Here is a 19,082-nt window from a genome sequence, read left to right on the forward strand (position 1 = left end):
CGATAAGGCTAAATAAGTATTAAAGGGCCTTAATTTTTGACAGACAGCTTTCTTGTAGAAACTATTTGGACCATATTTTCCACAGTTAACCACCTCTATATTCAATGGTAAAAAAGCTGAATCCATCACGAAAAAGGCATGTTTGTTTAGAGTAAGTACATTTTTATGTCTGTTTATAAAAATTAATACTTTGCACTATTTTGAGGTCACGTAATTGAACCCTTAATATTGGCCCAAGTCTGATTACAAGAACAGAAGTTATTTAAGGAGATAATTTCTATTTTGTCCATTATTCCTATTAAACACCTGTTAAATGAATAATCCCAAAAAGCTAGTAATATACTTTTAAATAAAAATTCATTTGTTTCAAAAATTAAAAAGATGGAGAAAGAGTACAGAACTCTCTAAGTAAGGAACTAATTAGAATATCAATGCATTTTTGCATGCAAGTTATGCAGTATTTTATTTTACTTTTTTTATGAGAAGGTGGGAGTTGCTCTTACTCTCAGATTATACAAATGATACTCTAAATTTCCAAAAAATTCTCGCTGTTTAAAAGAAAATATATTTGGAATTTTTACACTTATAAATATATAAGATAATTTGATTTTTTTCCTCTTTTTCTTTGGCTATACACCGAAGAGCCATTACATTATAACCACCCTCCATCTATAACAATGGTCTCGCCCAGATTTTAATGGTTTCTCGCCCAGGAGCAATGTTTTCATGGGGCACATTAGGACCCATAATCCTCATAGAACAATCCCTGACGTCTGTTAGCTACTTGAATATAGTTGCAGACGAGGTTCACCCATTCATGGCAACAGTTTTTCCTGCGGGGGATGGTGTTTACCAACAGGATAATGCACCATGTCATAAGGGTCGTATCGTCGAGGAACATTCCAGTGACTTTCAAGTCAGGTCTTGGCCCCCAAATTCACCTGACCTTTATCCAATAGAACATTTGTGGTCCTGCTTGGAATACCAAATTCATGCTGCCACGCTACCCCCTCGCAATGTGAGGGAATAGCAGGACCAATTGGTGAGAGCTTGGTACCAGATACCTCAAACTACTTATCAGCACCTTGTGGAATCAATGCCATGGCGGGTGCTAGTAGTTTTGAGGGCTAAAGGTGGTCCTACATGTTATTAGCAGGGTGGTCATAATGTAATGGCTCTTCGGTATATATTTACTTAAATAAAATCCTTTTAGATGCAAATAAGCTTGTTTTTTTACTGCTTTAGAAACATTTTTAAAATTCCTTGTTCTGTAAAACTTATGTAGTTAGGAAAGTTCATTGAAATTATTTTCTGAAATTTAACAGGATTTCTTTTCTAATTTTATTTGTGACTGACAAGTCTATCAAAAAAGCAAACAATTTAAAAATATTAATGAATTAATGTATTCATCAAATCTAAAAATAATTTTAGTAAGAGTAAAATGATAAATATTAGAATTTAGGTTAATTTGAAAGAGAAATATACCACACATTAATTTTTTTTACTTGAATGAAATTCAAGTTAAGTGCTATGTGCTTGTCTAGAGATTTCTTTAATGCAATACAACTAAAAAAAAGTAGATTTTTTAGCCTCGTTTGACATATGCCCTTAAAAATTATTACAAAAAAGTATCACAGTTAAATAAGATTACTTATTCTTTTATTTCGACCTTTTAACCATAAAGAAATGCCAAGAATAGAATTGAATAAGAGTGTCTAAGAGATTTAGGCAAGGTCAAGCAACGCAGATTTAATGGCATTTCTTAGAATTCAAGGTATGTCCTGATATTGCAGATTAGGCCACCAAGAGTTATTCTCTAAAAATTAAGCTTTCACGAATAAAATCAAATTTACCATTCTTTTTTTTACATCTTTTTTTTGTAAAAACAGTAAATATTCTCTACAACGAAGCCTCCCCGCATCAAATTTCCCTCTATAATGGCATTTTTTATCAGAACGTTAATAACATACTCTTCATATAACAAAGAATTTGCTTCCTTGAAACAAATATGTCATTCTCTTGCAAAAAAAAAAAAAATGCAATTGCAGGTTACATATATTAGACGTTTGAAGAAAAACACAATTGAGAGTTTGAATTAGTTGGAACATTAAAAGAGAGTAAAAGATTAACAGATGATGCAAATCTCTTCAACTTGTTTAGGAGTGGCAGAAGAATTAACTGTTAATTGCTTCATATCCTGCAGACAAGATTTTGAGCTGTGCGATAAACAGCAATAAAGGCCAAAAAGGGGCTATGATTCCAAATATGCAGACATCAAACATCAAAAATTGCATTGAATTGAAATGCGACAACAATTCAATTCATTAAAAGAGAATTTCAAATGAAAGAAAATATGCTGGAATCCATTTTTAGTTAAATCTCAAAATTGAAACATTTGTAAAAATATTACATAACATGGCAAAGCAATGTAAAATCGTTGTTTTTTTTAATTCTATAATGAAGAATTGTTGTTTGAGCATTTTATTTTTATACAAAAAAAATTACTGGTTTTAATAAATTTAGAATCGGTATTTGCTTCATTATTAATTAAATTATTATCATATTATTTGCTTTTTAACACGTCACATATTAAAAAATTTGTAATATTTATTCAGTAACTGAAAAATTCTCTAATCCCCGTAAAAAATTTCTTCGACAATCCAATACGAGCTAATTTAATTTATTATGCTGAAAACCTATTATATTATAAAATTATTGCAGGTTATTTTTTAAGCCCAAAGGTATTAATGCACATTTCGCCAGGTAAAAAGGCAAGACCAAAACTCCAATTTTTAGTGAATTTCTGTTTTCCACCTATTCAAACAATTCTTCAGTCTATCCGCCAAATATGCCAACTAAACGTTGCATTTAGCCTTATATATTTTGTATTGAGGCTTTATATTTACAGATTATTTTATTTTACTTATTTATTTTTTGAATAAAAAGACTTAAGGGCACCAACTTTAAGATATAGACTAAATTTTAAAAAAAAAAATTTACGATAAAGTAATCAAATTTGATTGATATATCTAGTATGATGAATCTTAGTATTGAATTGATGTTAAAAATATAATAAAGCAGGAGAAATTTCAATGACAATAATGCTGTGTTTTTTGTCGCTTGCTGTATAATATAAATTTTAACTTTTTGTGGGTAATTTTTGTCGAAAACTGCTTAATGAATTGATTGTACATTTTGGTAGATGATAGTATACATAGAAGGCTTATGTGATAGATCACACTTTTTCCAAAGAGTAAATTTTTAGATCAAACTGTTCCTTGGTATTGTTTCTAGATTGGTACTTCGAAAGGTTCCGAACTTTGAACTAAATAATCTCTCATTGAACGGAAATATCTTATTGGCTACAAAAATAGCGGTGTTTGTTTTTTTAAATCAAAAATGCTCCACTGAATTATTTAAAAATGTGGCTTACTATTTTACTTCTTTAAGACTTCCCTGCTTATACTTTGTATATACTTAGTATATACTTGCTCGCATATACTTATTGAATCTAAAATATAGCATCGTACAGAAAAAAATTTTTATTAATTTAAATAAATTTGAAAAAGAAAATAATTTCTTTTTTTAACGTTAGTAATAATTACAATTAGTGGCAGTACAATTGTAGATGAAAAGAAATAATGAGAGTAAATTGTTAAGCATTCATAAAAAATAATTCTATTCTGGCTATATTAAGTATGTGACCTTAGAAACCATACTTAAAAGAAATTTGTATTAATAATTAACACGTTGAATGCCATGGGGGATCACCGGTGACCGGCACTGAGTTTGTTCGTAGCGCCACGGGGGTCACCGGTGACCGGCACTGAGTTTGTTCGTAGCACCACGGGAGTCACTGGTGACCGTCGAGGCCAAGATCATTAAAAACACGTAATTCGAGTAAATTTTGATTACACAAATGATTACAAAAATTAACTGTTTTGTTGTAAATAATATTTCATCAAAATATGCAACGCATACTGAGAAAATCCTTTTGACCAGACGGGCAAGTCATGTAAAATTAGCGTGCCATTCAACGTGTTAATAAAAGAAATTCTTAAAATAAATAGGTTAGAAAAATGTGGTAACGATCATAAATTAGTTTTTTTAATGCCTTTAACCTATTAAATATGCAAATTTTTCTGCAAAAATAGTGAATTTTATTTGCTGAGAATTAATAAATATTACTTTCATAATATGTAATTGCAACTACAATTAAAAAGAAAAGATATGTAAAAACAATCAGGAAAAACAATTTTGCACCACATTCGTTTTGTACATATTACAACTGATATTGGCCTTGCATTATATAGATAAATATCACAATAAAATCTAGAGTTCGAGATAAATTCTCATGTGAAAATCCGACGAACACCCAGCACTCAATGCATATTTTTATAAAAATTAAAATACCAAAAATGGCAATATTATTTTGGAATTGTCCATTAGTTTTCAAACCATCAAGTTTAAAAATACATTTTCATTCCTGTGTCTAATAATTGGAACTATTTTACGAAACAAATAATTAACTTTCAGATAAACCTAAATAATAATACAACTTCAAAAAGTTTGTAATAAAAAAGCAGCTCAGGCATGATCTATTTTATATGTTTCACTCTTTGTATGCTACTATAGAATTACTTTTGTAGTTTTTTTATTGATTTGATACTCTAACTTCTGTAATTATGCATTCACAAATTATAAAGCTACGTTGGTTAAAATTTTATAAACTCTTGAGTTGGAAAGAAAGTTTCCTTAATTTATTTCACTAATATTGTGCTATGGAATTGAAACTGCGATTTTATGGTATAAGGTCCAAAAAATACATGCTGCGCCAAACACACGGTTTTAAAACAGTTTAGAAAGTGCATGCGTCAAATGTTCATGAAATACATAATAATCAGATAAAATGGTCAATACTTATAGAACGCAGCATAGATAAAGACGTACAAAAAATGAGTAAAATATGATAAAATGGTAAATACCATAAAAGTTATGCAAGATTTAAAATAGCAATAGCGTGTAGAAAAGCAAAGATTTTAGGATGATGGTTTTCTTCTAACAAGACTATTGTGCATAAAATGTAGCTACCAAAAAAAGGTAATACTATGCTGGTTAAAACAAGGGCAATGATGAAGGAAAAGTGAGAAGTTACAAGTATTGCATTGGAGAGGAGGGGTTAGTATTATACTAGAGGAACTTGAAAATTTATTTTTGTCTTCTTTGTAGATATGTGGGAATATTTAGAGCATTTTACTTACCATAGAGAGTATAATACAGCTCAACATCTTGATATTAAATTAAAAAATTGACTACAAGTAACCCATGGTTCTTAAGTTATTGTAATCGATCTAATTTTAAGAAATTTCTAGCGCTTATGATATAAAATGTTTTCTTTAGCTATTAGATCTCTATCTCTGAAAACAACTTTTGTTGTTAAAATTAACTCAGTAAAATTGCTCAATTTTAACTCGATTTGGAATTAAAAAAAGAATGAAGTTTTTTTATTTATGAGTATTTTAAATAAACATTTAAAAGAAAAAGGATATTATCTGAAAAAATATTCCTAACATTAAAATTTAAACATAATTATATAAATGTAAATTAGGACACATGTAAACATATAAAAGTCAAATTTAAGGAAAAAAACCTATAAAACTAAATGAAATTTTAAAAAAATTTCATTGTTAAGAACAATTCTGCTCTTTCCTTTTTTTTTTGCAATCTTACTAAAGTCAAATTAAGAGAGTTTGAGAGGCCTTTAAAAGGGGTAACATTACTCACGGGTATCTCATCTATCGAGTTCTGATGTAGGGCAATCGTAAAAAATTGTTGCCCTAATACTTTAGGCAAGTTTTAATTTTCATCCTTTACAATAAATATTTTAAGTTCAAAATTTCTCCACCAACAATTTAGGTTTGCAATAAAACTTATAATTTCATTTTTTGACGAAATTTATTGCTTATTTTCATTCAAAATACACTAATAATTAAAATAACACTACCAGAAAATGTGAAAATTAGATTTTTTAACAAAAAGAAAAATGATGGCATATCGGTTTACATGATCTAACTCTTTATAATCGAGTTTTACTTTTCGGAGGCTTGTGTCTTTGATAGTAAACTATGCTGATTCTCCCAAAAAATAAAATTTCAATAAATACAAAATTAAATAAAACCCCATAATTCAATCAAATTATCGTAATTTTACAGTAATATTGTTATTTCAGTGATTCAAGGAACAGATTTCAAATGGCTAAATATTTTAACTGTATAATAAAAAATGAATTTTTAAATAATAATAAATGAATTTTAAACAGGAAAATATTGTTATATAAATATAAATAACTAGTAACTTCTGTAAGAGCGGCAAAAGAAACCAAAACTTTACAAGCAAATCGAAAATCTTATCCACACAAATATAAAAGCTTGTAATATATAAAAGCGTTCCTGAAGTAATTTCATTTGAAATTTTTTTAGAATTTATTTATTACTATTTAATTGAAAAATGGTCGAAAATTTTTGAATTGCAAAGTATGCTGTTTTTTTATCACATTTTAAACTGTGTCATTTTAGATTTTAAAAAAATACAAATCTTGTCGAAATCGGTTGAATAGTTTGAAAGTTTACAAATAAAACTTTTTTTGAAATTTTATGAATCAAAAACTATGAATGATTTCACTAGAATTTCATAATTTATATTCATAACCACAACGTTTACCTCAACTTATGTGATATTCAAATGGATGGTCTACCTCCATTTTTCCCTGACTATAAACTGATTCGTAGTAGAGCGCAAATTACAAAAATTCAACAAGAGTCTTCAATTCTCAAACCATTACGTTATTTTCGTAATTTTTATCTTCGTGCATTTTTATTTTCGTAAAGTGAATATAATCTGGCACACATTTCTTAGTAGAACCATTTACTAAGTGCAATAAAATCTAAATCACTTTGACGTAATGCCATTTATACGACTTTTGTACTTTTTTTTTGTATTTTTTTGTAGTTTACTATTAGTTTAAAAGAGCAAAAAATTTAAGAGAATGATTCTGTATATCGTTGCCAATATTTACAGACGTTTAGAAAATAGGTAGGTAATAAAATTTGGCGTCTAAATTTGACTTGATTACTTTTTAAATTTGAAAAAATAATCTTTTTACGTCTCGAAAGATTTTTAAATTAGATAAGTTTTATAGTTTTATTGGAATTTATACATAATTACACGTGATTACATTTAAAATAGATTCAGCAGTTAAGTTCTGTTGGTGGGGCAAGTATCAGCAATATATGAAATTTCATTTAAATTCATTAAGTATTTCTTTAGTTATTATTACCTGTCACTGAGTGTTTCCTCCAGTACCTTTGTTTCGCTTCACATTTTCAAGTTTCGGCTAATAGTTCTTAACTTGAAATTTTCCAGTATTTTTTATTTTATTGTGTTTCATATATTGTGTGTTTTTTCCTGTATTTAGTGTGAGTCTAACTGCTTTTACAAAATGAGAGGCTTCATAGATGTCAATTAGGCGAGCAACATTTACCATTGATAATAGCGTCGCATTTAACACAGAGAGGAAGAAAAAAAGTGAAGTCGAAACGTCTGGACCACTAGCTGGTCTTAATAGCCTTTAACCTCGAATTGGATACGGTGGATTTTGACTTGGCCTCATCGTTCACCGGACCTCAACCTATTGATTTTTTTTTGTGGCATATGAAATCGTTAATATACGGGAAGCGTGTAAATGCAGCTAAAGATTTCATATCGAGAATGGTTGTTTCCGCAAACGAAATTTCAGAAATCCTCGCGAGGCTGTACCAGTTCTACTTTCGCCACGTGGACGGTTTAGTAACTCGCGGGAGCACCCACTGCGAGTTTTCACAATGAATCAGATCATGCTATCAATGTGCATGATCAATAAATCAGATAATGCTGATTTTGATATCATTCATTCACCTTCCCAATAACCTTGTAAGTCCATTTTGAAATTCTATTCTTACTCTTTTTTTTGGTTTCATGTCATCATATGAGAGTCAAACCATAGTGACTTACTTAACATTTTCAGAATTTTTGCCATTTTGTTCATTAAAATATTAGTAAACAAAAATTATTCTGTCTGATTTTTGAGTAGAGCCACTGTGGTTCAGGGGATTGAGCGTTTACCTCCCAATAAGGTGGCCGAGGTTGGAATCCTACTGGTGGCTCGTTGGTGGGAATTCTGCTCCCGACTCTCACAGTGCTGACTTAAAATATATTCTAAAGTGGTAGACGGATCATGGGTTAGAATCCCCTTACCTTCAGAGTAACCGTGGTAGGTTTTTCTCGCCATGTAATGCAAATGCGAGTTAGTTCATCAAAAAGTCCTCCACGAAGATTAGTTTGTCTCAATGCTAGATCCAGAGGTTCTTTTGTCTTTTGGGTTGGATTCAAGATTACAAGGCTACGAAGTTAAACATTGATGGTTGTAAACTCAGAATTGATGAGACTGTTCAGCGTAGGTTATAAAATAAAATTTTTGAGTATGTCTGAGGAAAACAATTATTGTTTGCCACTGAAACAAAAATATGCAATTTTTTTTAAATCAGATATTGGGAACTATTTTTTCTCAGTTAATATTGTGACTAATGTAACAGTTTTGCACAAAAAATATGACGTTAGTTACAATACTAGTTATGGAGAATTTATTTAAGAATGTTAAGAAATTAAAAAAAATTTACTTCAGTTGCATACATAATCATTGTTTGCATCATAAATGTTCAAAAATGAGACAAGGGTATTTATACTTTTTTGGATAAACATGTGAGAAAATCTGAAAATAATACTCAAGTCACTATGGGATAACCCATATGTTGTATGGTTCTTTAAGATATGTTACAGGTTCTTTAGGGCGAGTATATACTCCTACTATCTTGTACAAACAATATCTACTAACTCGATATATAAAGTTGTATGTAGCCTGTACAAGTGTCTATTTATTATAAGTTATGACATGTCATTTTTGTGTTTAGTTATTGTAACCTATCACATGTGGCAGTCATAAAAGCTTCAAATTGATTTTCATTTTTGTAATTCTTGTAATTGTAATGTCATAGATGAAAGAAATGTTCTAAATACAAAAACATTCAAGATATCAAGTAATGTAATAAATGTAAAATATAAAAAAATAAGTCAAACTTCAGTAGAACCGAAACTAATGCCACTTCAATTAAGCTGCCTTCTAAAATTACTCGCATCCTTATTCACACTATGCTCGTGACATTGAAGTTCATTATAGTATTTTCAACGCATTTGTTTAACAACTATGTCAATGTCATTAAAATGATTCAAAGATAATCCTTTTAGGAATTTCAGCACTTTGTAAATGATATAAAACAATGCTTTTATTGACATTCATTAAAGTAATTTTAATGCGAAGACTCAGTAATACCAATTAGGTGAATCCACATTACCGAAAGGGAATGGATTTCGTGACTTTTACTCAAGATTGGACTGCAATTATTTTTTTTTCTGATGATATGACCCCAAAAACACGAAGTGTTTTGAACAGTCTGTTAATAGGTCACGGAACATTGCAAGACATCTTATCTGCTGTGTCCCCCAAGAAGGGTAAAAAAGGGGCAATAGTGTCATTTGACCCACATGATTCAACTATAAATTTTTTGATTTCTTCTGGTCCTGATGTGGTCAATCTCCTGAATTCGAAATTTTAGAAAAAATTGTAAGCGGATCTTATACGTGTGGAACAATTAATAATGGAGCAGAGGAACTGTTTCCTATAGGAAATGAAAACATCTTAAAAATTTGAGTTCTTAATTGAACTGATATTGACAATCATGTTTTTACTGTTTCAATTTGAAAGAGAATTCAAAGTCTGGGTTTTTCTTCACAAGAATTCAAAAACAAGTCTCTAAACTAGGGGATAAAAATTAAAACTTAATTGTGAATATATATTTTGACAAAACTGATGATATATTCCTCTGTATATGATTTTAAATGTAAAAAAAAAAATTTGTGATGAAAAGTTTAGAACTAAATTAATACCTTAATAAATAATACGCAACCCGAAGTCGAACCCCGGCCCTGAAACGTGGTAGGCGAAGATAAAACCCATAATTCCTCCACATTGACTGGGTAGACCCGAGTTTTGATATTCTGAGGTTCATTAATTATGCCATCTAAAGCGGAAAATGTGGTTGAGATTAAATTCTCGGAACATGCAGGCAGTTAGAAAATAATGAAGAATTATCAATAAAGATCGCTATTTTTACGAAAATGCTTAATGTTCCCTTTGGTTTTATATCAGGTGTAAAATTCTGCAATCCACCGATAGTGAAAATTTTCAGATTGCAGAAGGCCTTCATATTTATGTCATGTATAAACACAGAACTATCATTAACCGCTTATTTAAAAATAGATATAATAGTATGAAAGAATATAAACCGAATTCACAATTAAAAAGGAACTAACTCCAATTTTAAAATATTCCGTGATGACTGTAAGCCTAAATCCTATTTTCAATTATGTTAAAAACTGTACTTAAATGGTTTTAGAGCAAAATAAAATATGAAAATTTGTTAGTTGTTTAAATTAAATATGCTCCAATGCGCGCGTAAATAATACGGTACCCGAATCGACTGTTGCGTGATAGCATGATCGTTTTGAGAAAAAAAAATTCAATGAAGAATTTTGTTTTCGTTATTTACAGAATTTTACCGAAATCTTTCTTCCTTCTGGGCAAACTATTTCAATCAAAAGAAAAATATATCTATCGTTATGTAATTATGCTTGCTTTATTGGATACTTCTAGATCTGTTTTCTGTTTATTCCTCCTCCCCTATTAAACAGTGATCTCTTCCCTACTCCCCTCAATTTATAAGTTTTCAGTATCCTGGAAACATAAAATTCTCCTTAACTCAGAAAATTTGCATTTTCTGTCTAATTTTTCAACTTAAATAATAGTCTGTAATAATTAAGAAAGCAATCTTATTACTTTAAATGCTAAAGTGTTGGTTATACTTACAGATAATTTAAAAATAAATTTCCATTAAAGTTAAGAGTAAATTTTTTTAAATTTAACTAACTATTGTATTGAGTTCTTCTGTTAGATTAGAATTAGCTATACTCTGAAAAACATTAACATTTCATTCTGAAGGTAAGAAATCAAACGAAGCTATAAATATATATATTGACAAAATGCTTGAGATAATAAGATCAAAAAGGTATTAAAAACTAAAAACGAGAAAAATAACAAAAAAAATTAAGAAAGGAAAGGTCATTAAGAAGCCGTAGTAGGTATTGCATTTAAGATGTGATCCGTTGTAAGATGGAGTTAGTGGTAATGGGCATTGTTACATCAAGTAATCTGTTATTTAGTAAGCTTCCCAATGTTCTTAAAAAGAGCATCTTACTACCAGGTTTTCTCCAGTTATTAAATCAATCAATGTGCTTCGCCCCAAAAAATTCCCCTAAATGTGTGAATTATGTTTAATGCAACACTGATGACACTGAAAAAAGCCATCTAGGACAACATCTGGACTTACTAACTTCTGGGATTATGTTGCTACATTACGCTCACATTCACAGATCGCTTGCACCAATCACAAGATTGTTTGCACCAATTCCAAAAGGATGTGTTAAATAAACACCCTCCAGATTTGGCTTCATCTGATTTTTATCTGTTCACAGCCATACACAAAGCTAAGAACTTCACTGATGATGTGGTATTTCAAACCACTGCGACAAGTTGATTCAATTTTAAGGCGATTGAGTTTTATGTAGAATAAATTGGTAAAAGTTAGTAAAATGAAAAGCGTTGAATATTACCATGCTGAAAAATGGAGGATGTTGAAAATTGCTGAACCTGGTTGGGGTTTTATTTATTTTTCATTCGAAGAGCGAAAGTTTCCGAACTCTCCTTATGCTTGAAAATAAAGATAAAAACCCTAAAAATGTTTATAATGAAACAAGTTCAGAATTTTCTGCTAAAATTTCCTAATTTAAACAAATTTCCTAATTTAAAAAAAATTTCCTAATTTAAAAAAAAAAATTTCATAATTTAAAAAAAAAAAAAATTCCTAATTTAAAAAAAAAATTCCTAATTTCAAAAAAAAAATTTCTAATTTCAAAAAAAAATTCCTAATTTCAAAAAAAATATTCCTAATTTCAAAAAAAATTTCCTAATTTCAAAAAAAATTTCCTAATTTCAAAAAAATTCCTAATTTAAAAAAAATTCCTAATTTAAAAAAAATTCCTAATTTAAAAAAAATTCCTAATTTAAAAAAATTCCTAATTTAAAAAAAATTCCTAATTTCTTTTCTAAAGTGAAATAAGAAATTGTTGAAAAGAAAAGAATGATAGTTTAAATAATTATAAATCCGAAACTGATCAAATTTATCTTTATTAACAATCACGAAAATCAGCTTTCATAAATCAGTGACGTTATCTTTAAATTTTTCTGTATAAAATATTATATGTCCAATTTTAACTCTAGATTTAATCATTCTAAAATAATTCTTCATTAATACTACGTCTAATGAATCAATATTTAGGGCAAATTTCAAACCAAAGAGGTTACTGATCCGATAAATCAACATAGTTATTAATAATGTAATAATGTGTTAATGATGTTGTTGAAAGTCTAGTTAGTTATTATTCACTTATAACCTTCATTAGTTTTATTTTTTATTCACATTAACCTGAATGAATTTGATGTTCATAAAATATAATATAAAATAGTTTATAAGAAAATAATGCAAAATATAATGAATTTAAAAACATGTAAAACTCAGCGGTATTTCAAAAATAAATTGATATAATTAGAATAAAAATCTTGATAAAAATATCAAAATTGTTATAAGTTGATATTGATTTCATTGAAAGAAAAAATAAAAATAAATTAATTTTCTACCTACATTTAGAAAAAGCCTCCGATTTTTATGAGTTAAAACATATACCTATCTATAATTTCATAGGGAAAAAATGACCCATCACAGCGAAATTTTCTGATTTGAAAACGGGGGTTATAAGTCTGAGCCACAATTCTTAAAAAAAAATAAATAAATAAATAAAAAAATAAAATTAAAAAAAAAAATTACATTTGTAAAAAAAAAATATAACCTTTTAGATGGCATCCGACCATAAGATCAAAAGTTAATATGTTCCGTTTGTTATTTTGCGTACTATATATAAATAAATATTATGAAAAATTTTGAGGAAAAAAAACTGACATTTTGTTGACACTGTCGTTCTATATAAACTAAAATTACGAAATTAAATTTATAAAATGGAACCTTTTAATACTGAAATTTAGAAAATTTCTTTGAAATTTATTAGTAAAATGGAAGAATGTTAAAAAATCTATTTAATGAAATAAATCCTTCGTCATGAAAAGGTAATATATCACCAAATATAATAATAAAAACATTAAACGATAAGTTTCTAAAAATAATGTATTTTTTTATAAAATTGAAGTAACCTTAATAAGTATGATTTGATACTTTCATTAAATTTTGCTACTTATTACTCAGCATCCGAGAAAAAGCGTATTTTTGATTCCAAAAGAATAAACGATCCTATTTTCTACTAAATAAATATATATCCAGTAATAAAAAATGCGATCAAATTTATTTAAATAAATTCAAAATAAACAGTTTCTAATATCCCATTTAGTAGCATTTCCAAATTCTTATGATTCAAGTGTGTAACTTCTAAATCAATAAAAGTTCTGAAGCATAACCATTTTTTTGAAAAGTACAATTTTAAAATTAAAGAGCTGTTGGCTATAAATCTGTCACGTCTATATTCACAATCGCGTGAAGAGGTAAATATAAAAGCAATAAAACTATTTTTATATATAAATTGACCTAAAAGATAGAAGAAAATAAAAAGTCAAATAGTCGTCAAATCACTCGATTATAATCATTATCATTCAGGAAGATATTATGCACTTTTCCACGCTCTCTAAACTAGATCATATTGAGCACTGTGATATTTTCCATTCTCAATTATTACCAAATGATTGCTCTTCAATGTGATTCTAGTTATGTAATAACATGTTGAGACTATGGTCTAGCCCCGATCTATTTAGAGAGCAGTATTAAGCAATCTTTGCATTCATGAAGGACAATTGAAGATTCAAAAAGATTTGCTTATGGTTTTCTTATCATTATGTAAAAGCGAGAGAGAAAGAAAAAAGATTTGATAAAGGTCATTGCTCTTTAGCTTTCTCTCTCAAATGGACATTCTTCACGAAAAAAGTAGAACGATTGAACTTGCAAAAACAGCGGAGCTAAATGGAACGAAATATTATCCTACTCAAATATACAACTTGTTTATCTAACATACAATTTTTTATTTTTTTGTTATTGAAGAAAGTGGATCTTTTTTAAAGGAGGTAGCTAAAAATAAAGAAATTCAATTTTTTTTTTAATCTTAAATAATGTTTATGATAGTCTACTTTTATTAAAATAGAAAACTTGCAGTATTTGTTTAAATTGAAAATTTTTTCTTACTGCGATGAGTAATTGTTTCCTTAACTTATATAATTAATAGGACACGTGCTGTTTCTAAAATTAAACTTAATGATTTATTAAAATCAACAATTTAAATTTATATCAAAAATATTTTTTTTAATGATGCATTGAATTAAGACAGTTTAAGTAATTTTATACATTCAGTGCGTACCGCAAAAATTTTCTGAATACCAAATTTTTTATAAAAATATTTATTTGAAACAATTTATTTAAAAATGTATCACGTAACTGTAGTGTGGTTTGATTTCTTGGTTCGAAAAAAAAAAGTTTTTCCGAATTATCTATTTTTTTTAAATCTGTGTTTTATTGATTGAAAATGTACCTTAAGGAAATAAACCTGGCAGTAATGAACCTTTTGTTCACAAAAGCAGCATATTCAGCAAGGAACTTAATCAAGATTTAACATTGAATTAATCAACCTATGTAAGCAATAAAAACGCAACATTAATTATGTACTGCATAGTATTAAATAATTCGAAATTAAAATCTCGTAGAATCTCAGAGTAAAAACAGTTGCTTTCTGAAAGAGCTAATTAAAGTTTGTGAATGGATTTTCCCCTTAATGTGCCAATGCAAAAGTTAAAAAAAAAAAAAATTCGCTGTATCTGTCATTTTTTATAAACCTAAATTTACATTTTTTTGAAATTGTTTCCTTATGTGTTTACTGTTATATTGAGCAATAATTAAATTTTTTTTGAAGACTTCAGAGGTTGTTTAACAATAAGATTTCACATTCGACATCCCCGTAAAAATACCTTGCTTATGATTACGTATTCGATTATTACCCATCTATACATAAGAAAAAAAATATTCTTAAACAGAATAGAAAGGTAATAAGCAATTTTTATGTCACTGAATACAGATATTTACATATGTGTTAGTTAAAATTCTTAAACTATTCTTTAGCTCTCAATTTTAAGCCAAACTTAAGAAAATTTATTTTTTATATGTTCTATACATTTCTTATACACTAAATGCTTATATCAACAAAAATCATACAAATGAAAATAAATTATCGAAAAACAAATTAATAAAAGGTTCAATCTATAGGGTTCAAATCTAAGATGACCAGTTTATTCGGTGGTTAATCCCATTGTTACCATAATAATCTATGGTAGATTTCGCTTCATGTCAGCTGGCGTTGTCTTTTTGAAAGTAACATGGATCCAACTTGCAAAACTGACATGATGTAGGAAGCACACTATCATCCGAAATCGTATACTAAGTGTCTGCTTTGAGATTACTGTTTATTTGGACGAAAGGTTCAAGTCAAATTAAAACTGCCAAAGCAATAATTCCCCCACCACAAATATTTCTGAATGTCAAATAACACTATCGCTGTATATCTTAAAACAATGTCCATTTAAATAATTCCATTCTAAGAATTTTTTTTCCAATACCCACCCGATTGACACTCGTCATTCAGGTATCAATGCGACTGATTTGTTGGCCAACATTGTTCCCACAGTAAGGACAGGTAGTACAGAGAATGAAAGAATATCCATGCATTGTCCGGGATTCGAACCCAGGTCAGCTCCCTGACCACTATACATTCTGGTCGGCTGAAACTAAGAATTAAAATCGTATCTTTAATCAGGACTATAAAAGACCATATGTAAGAAAAATTCGATCAGAACATCGTACATAATTTATGTAAGTAAAACGTAAATAAACACCATCTGTTGTTATTTCCAAAATTCTGTAAAATCAATTCTTATTTGAACAATTTTTATAATATTTATTTATAAGCTATATCTTTGGTCATTTGCGATAGATTAAACCATGGCTAAATGAAATGGCTATAGAATGGCTAAAAATAGAAAATTCAAGCCATATAAACAAATATAGCTATTTTGACTCATGTGAGAAATTTGAGGGGAAAGTGTGAATACCATTTCATTAGATTTTGCCTAGCTTTACGGTTTTCCGCTAAAGTTATTTTAGATTCATGACGCTTACATGAAAATTTCCCACAAATTGCAAAATGCTAGAAGATAAGGTTTTCATTACGATTAACATACATCAAATGCTATGCAAAATCTTCTTAAATCTATTATCTTGATTTTTTTAACCACTTTATCAGCAATTCGGAGTGAAAGATATTTTAACTTCCAAAACATACCTAAAATAATTTTGAAAAAATCTTACATATTTTTGTTTAAAAAATGACCACATTTTTTGTACCTGTTTTCGTTATCTTGCAAGGGGTACATAATCCTTAAAAAATACCGGATGATGAAACAAGTAATTTAGTTGTTCATGTTCATGATTTAGGTTATGCATGGTACATAAAGTCAGACTTAATTTTAAGTATGGATATCTATTTCATTCTTAAGCATCTTATCCTTATTCTATTACACACCATTCTTATTAATTTTAGAACATTTTTAAAATCGGAGAATTTAATTATTTGAGTAGGAAAAAAAAAGAATTTCATTTTTACTAAACCACTACTGAATGTCTTATGTACTCTTGTACTCTTATGTACTCTGTCTTTTAATATACTGAATGTCTTATGCCTGAAAATCGCGTCAATTTTCAGTCATAGTTAAAATTTTGTATTATAGACACAATGTAGATTACTAAACTTTGCAATGTATCATATTTAAATAGAAAAAAGAATCATTAAATTAAAATATTCTTTATTAATAACGCGAAAAAAAAGCTTTTTTAGCTTTAATTTTCAAGGTCTAATAGAAGCGTAGAAAAATATAAGTTTCAAAATGCCGCATTTTTAAATACGTTTTTAAATGCCAAGTTTTAAAATGCCACATTTTTAAATACGTTTTTAAATGCCAAGTTTCAAAATGCCGAGTAGACTACATAAAAAAAGAAAAAATATTTTTAATCTCACCTGAAACATGAAAAAATGAAGTTCATTGCTTTTGAAGTAGTCGGGGGAATTTAAAATAATTGTAGAGGCATTACCGAAAGTGCGCTTCTATTGTTTTTCGTTTTAGGTACGACAAAAAGAGAATTTACATTTTTCTTTTAAGTCCTTTTAAATAAGTAGTTTTCAATTCTTTTTCTCTTCATTTTAGATATGCGTCTGTTAGTCTTGTAGGCAAACGATCGAAATTATGCTCGACGATAAATACCATTTGGTAAGAAAATTGCAATAAAATCTGCATGTAGCGGTCAGGAAACGATGGAAACTATTTTTATTCGGCTGAGTTTCTGTTGGATTATAAGCACCCTAGATAATTTGAAAAGTGGCTGAAATTCTTGGGGATCTATTTTCTTAAATATTCTTTTAAAACTTTCAGTCTTTAGGAGACATTCTATAAAATGCGAAATAAGTTCCATCGGTTGTTAGCTGAAATACTTAAGTCTACACAAAATGCCTATTTTTTGAGCAGTTCATGACCAGAAAAATCTCTTTTCTCATAGCTTTTTTCTTTTCATTCATACATTATTTCGTCAATGGTTTTCTTATTGCTCATAATATATTGTATTTCTTATAAATAGGTAGTTTTTAACTATGATAAAACTTCCAATCAAATTTTATAGCCTCGATAAACTGAGAATTTTACAACACAGTAACAAAAGAGAGCATTAGACTTATGTAAGAAAAAAAATTTAAAACGGTACATTTTTGAGAAAGGTACACATATTAAATAAAGGTTATTTTTTCATAGTTCTTTACGAAGAGATTTTTTTTTCAAACTAAATATTTGCTTTTAATACAACATATAACCATGTTAAAGTAATTTAGTAATACTTTTTAATGACATTGCTTGCGTTTAAGTTCGAAAATTTCAAATTTATCTAAATTGCGATTCCTGGAAAAGCAATTTTTAATGGTAAAAGATACTTTACATTTCATATCCTTAAAGGTAAACATAAATTTGCATTAGAAAGATTGAAAGTTACTTTTTATTCGAATTTCAATTTGATAAATTGGCAATTAATGAGCCTCTAGTTCCATGAGTGAACATTAATTTAGCAATCGAAATAATATGCAGAACTATCAAAATTCAAATGACACCAACTTTTTCTTTACCAGTTAGTTCAAAAATTTATTTTTGACACTTTTATTTATCCCCATAAACACTAATTATAACCAACACATTTTTGTAAAGATACTACATCTTTGAAAATTTAAATTGCTTCACCGTATTTTGTTATATATGAATTTCAAATCCTCAAATATTATTTTTTTCTTCTTTTTGAAAAACCAAAGTTATTTCTAGATTTAAAAAAGAGTTTCGGAATTTTCTCTCAATTAAATTCTTATTTATTTATAAAGTTCTTTCAAGGCTTTCTCTAAAGTAAAATATGCGACACTGAAATAAACTTATTGAAGCTAAAAATATTTTCTGCTCAATAGCTGTCAATTCTGTTTAAAAGAAGAAAAAAAAACTTAATTGTACTACTAAGAAACAAGATTTAAACTTTAAAGTTCATACTTAAAATAGTTTCTAGCTATCTTTCAATTAAATTCTGATTTATAAAGTTTTGTAAAAGGTTTTCTCCAAATTAATGTACGTGATAATGTAATAAACCTACTCAAGCATAAGAAAATACTAGGTTTGAAAACGAACAACTCTGTTA

General features: G+C 28.2%; 1 protein-coding gene across 3 annotated transcripts in view; it reads right to left on the reverse strand.

The window, feature by feature from the left end:
- The window catches only part of LOC107445928 (uncharacterized), a 275,554-nt gene that overhangs the window by 24,543 nt on the left and 231,929 nt on the right, over positions 1 to 19,082 (reverse strand). The gene's annotated exons all lie outside the window — the stretch shown is intronic.

Source organism: Parasteatoda tepidariorum, chromosome 11, assembly GCF_982258835.1.
Source record: "Parasteatoda tepidariorum strain Cologne lab strain chromosome 11, Ptep-v5.0, whole genome shotgun sequence".
NCBI classification, from domain to species: domain Eukaryota; kingdom Metazoa; phylum Arthropoda; class Arachnida; order Araneae; family Theridiidae; genus Parasteatoda; species Parasteatoda tepidariorum.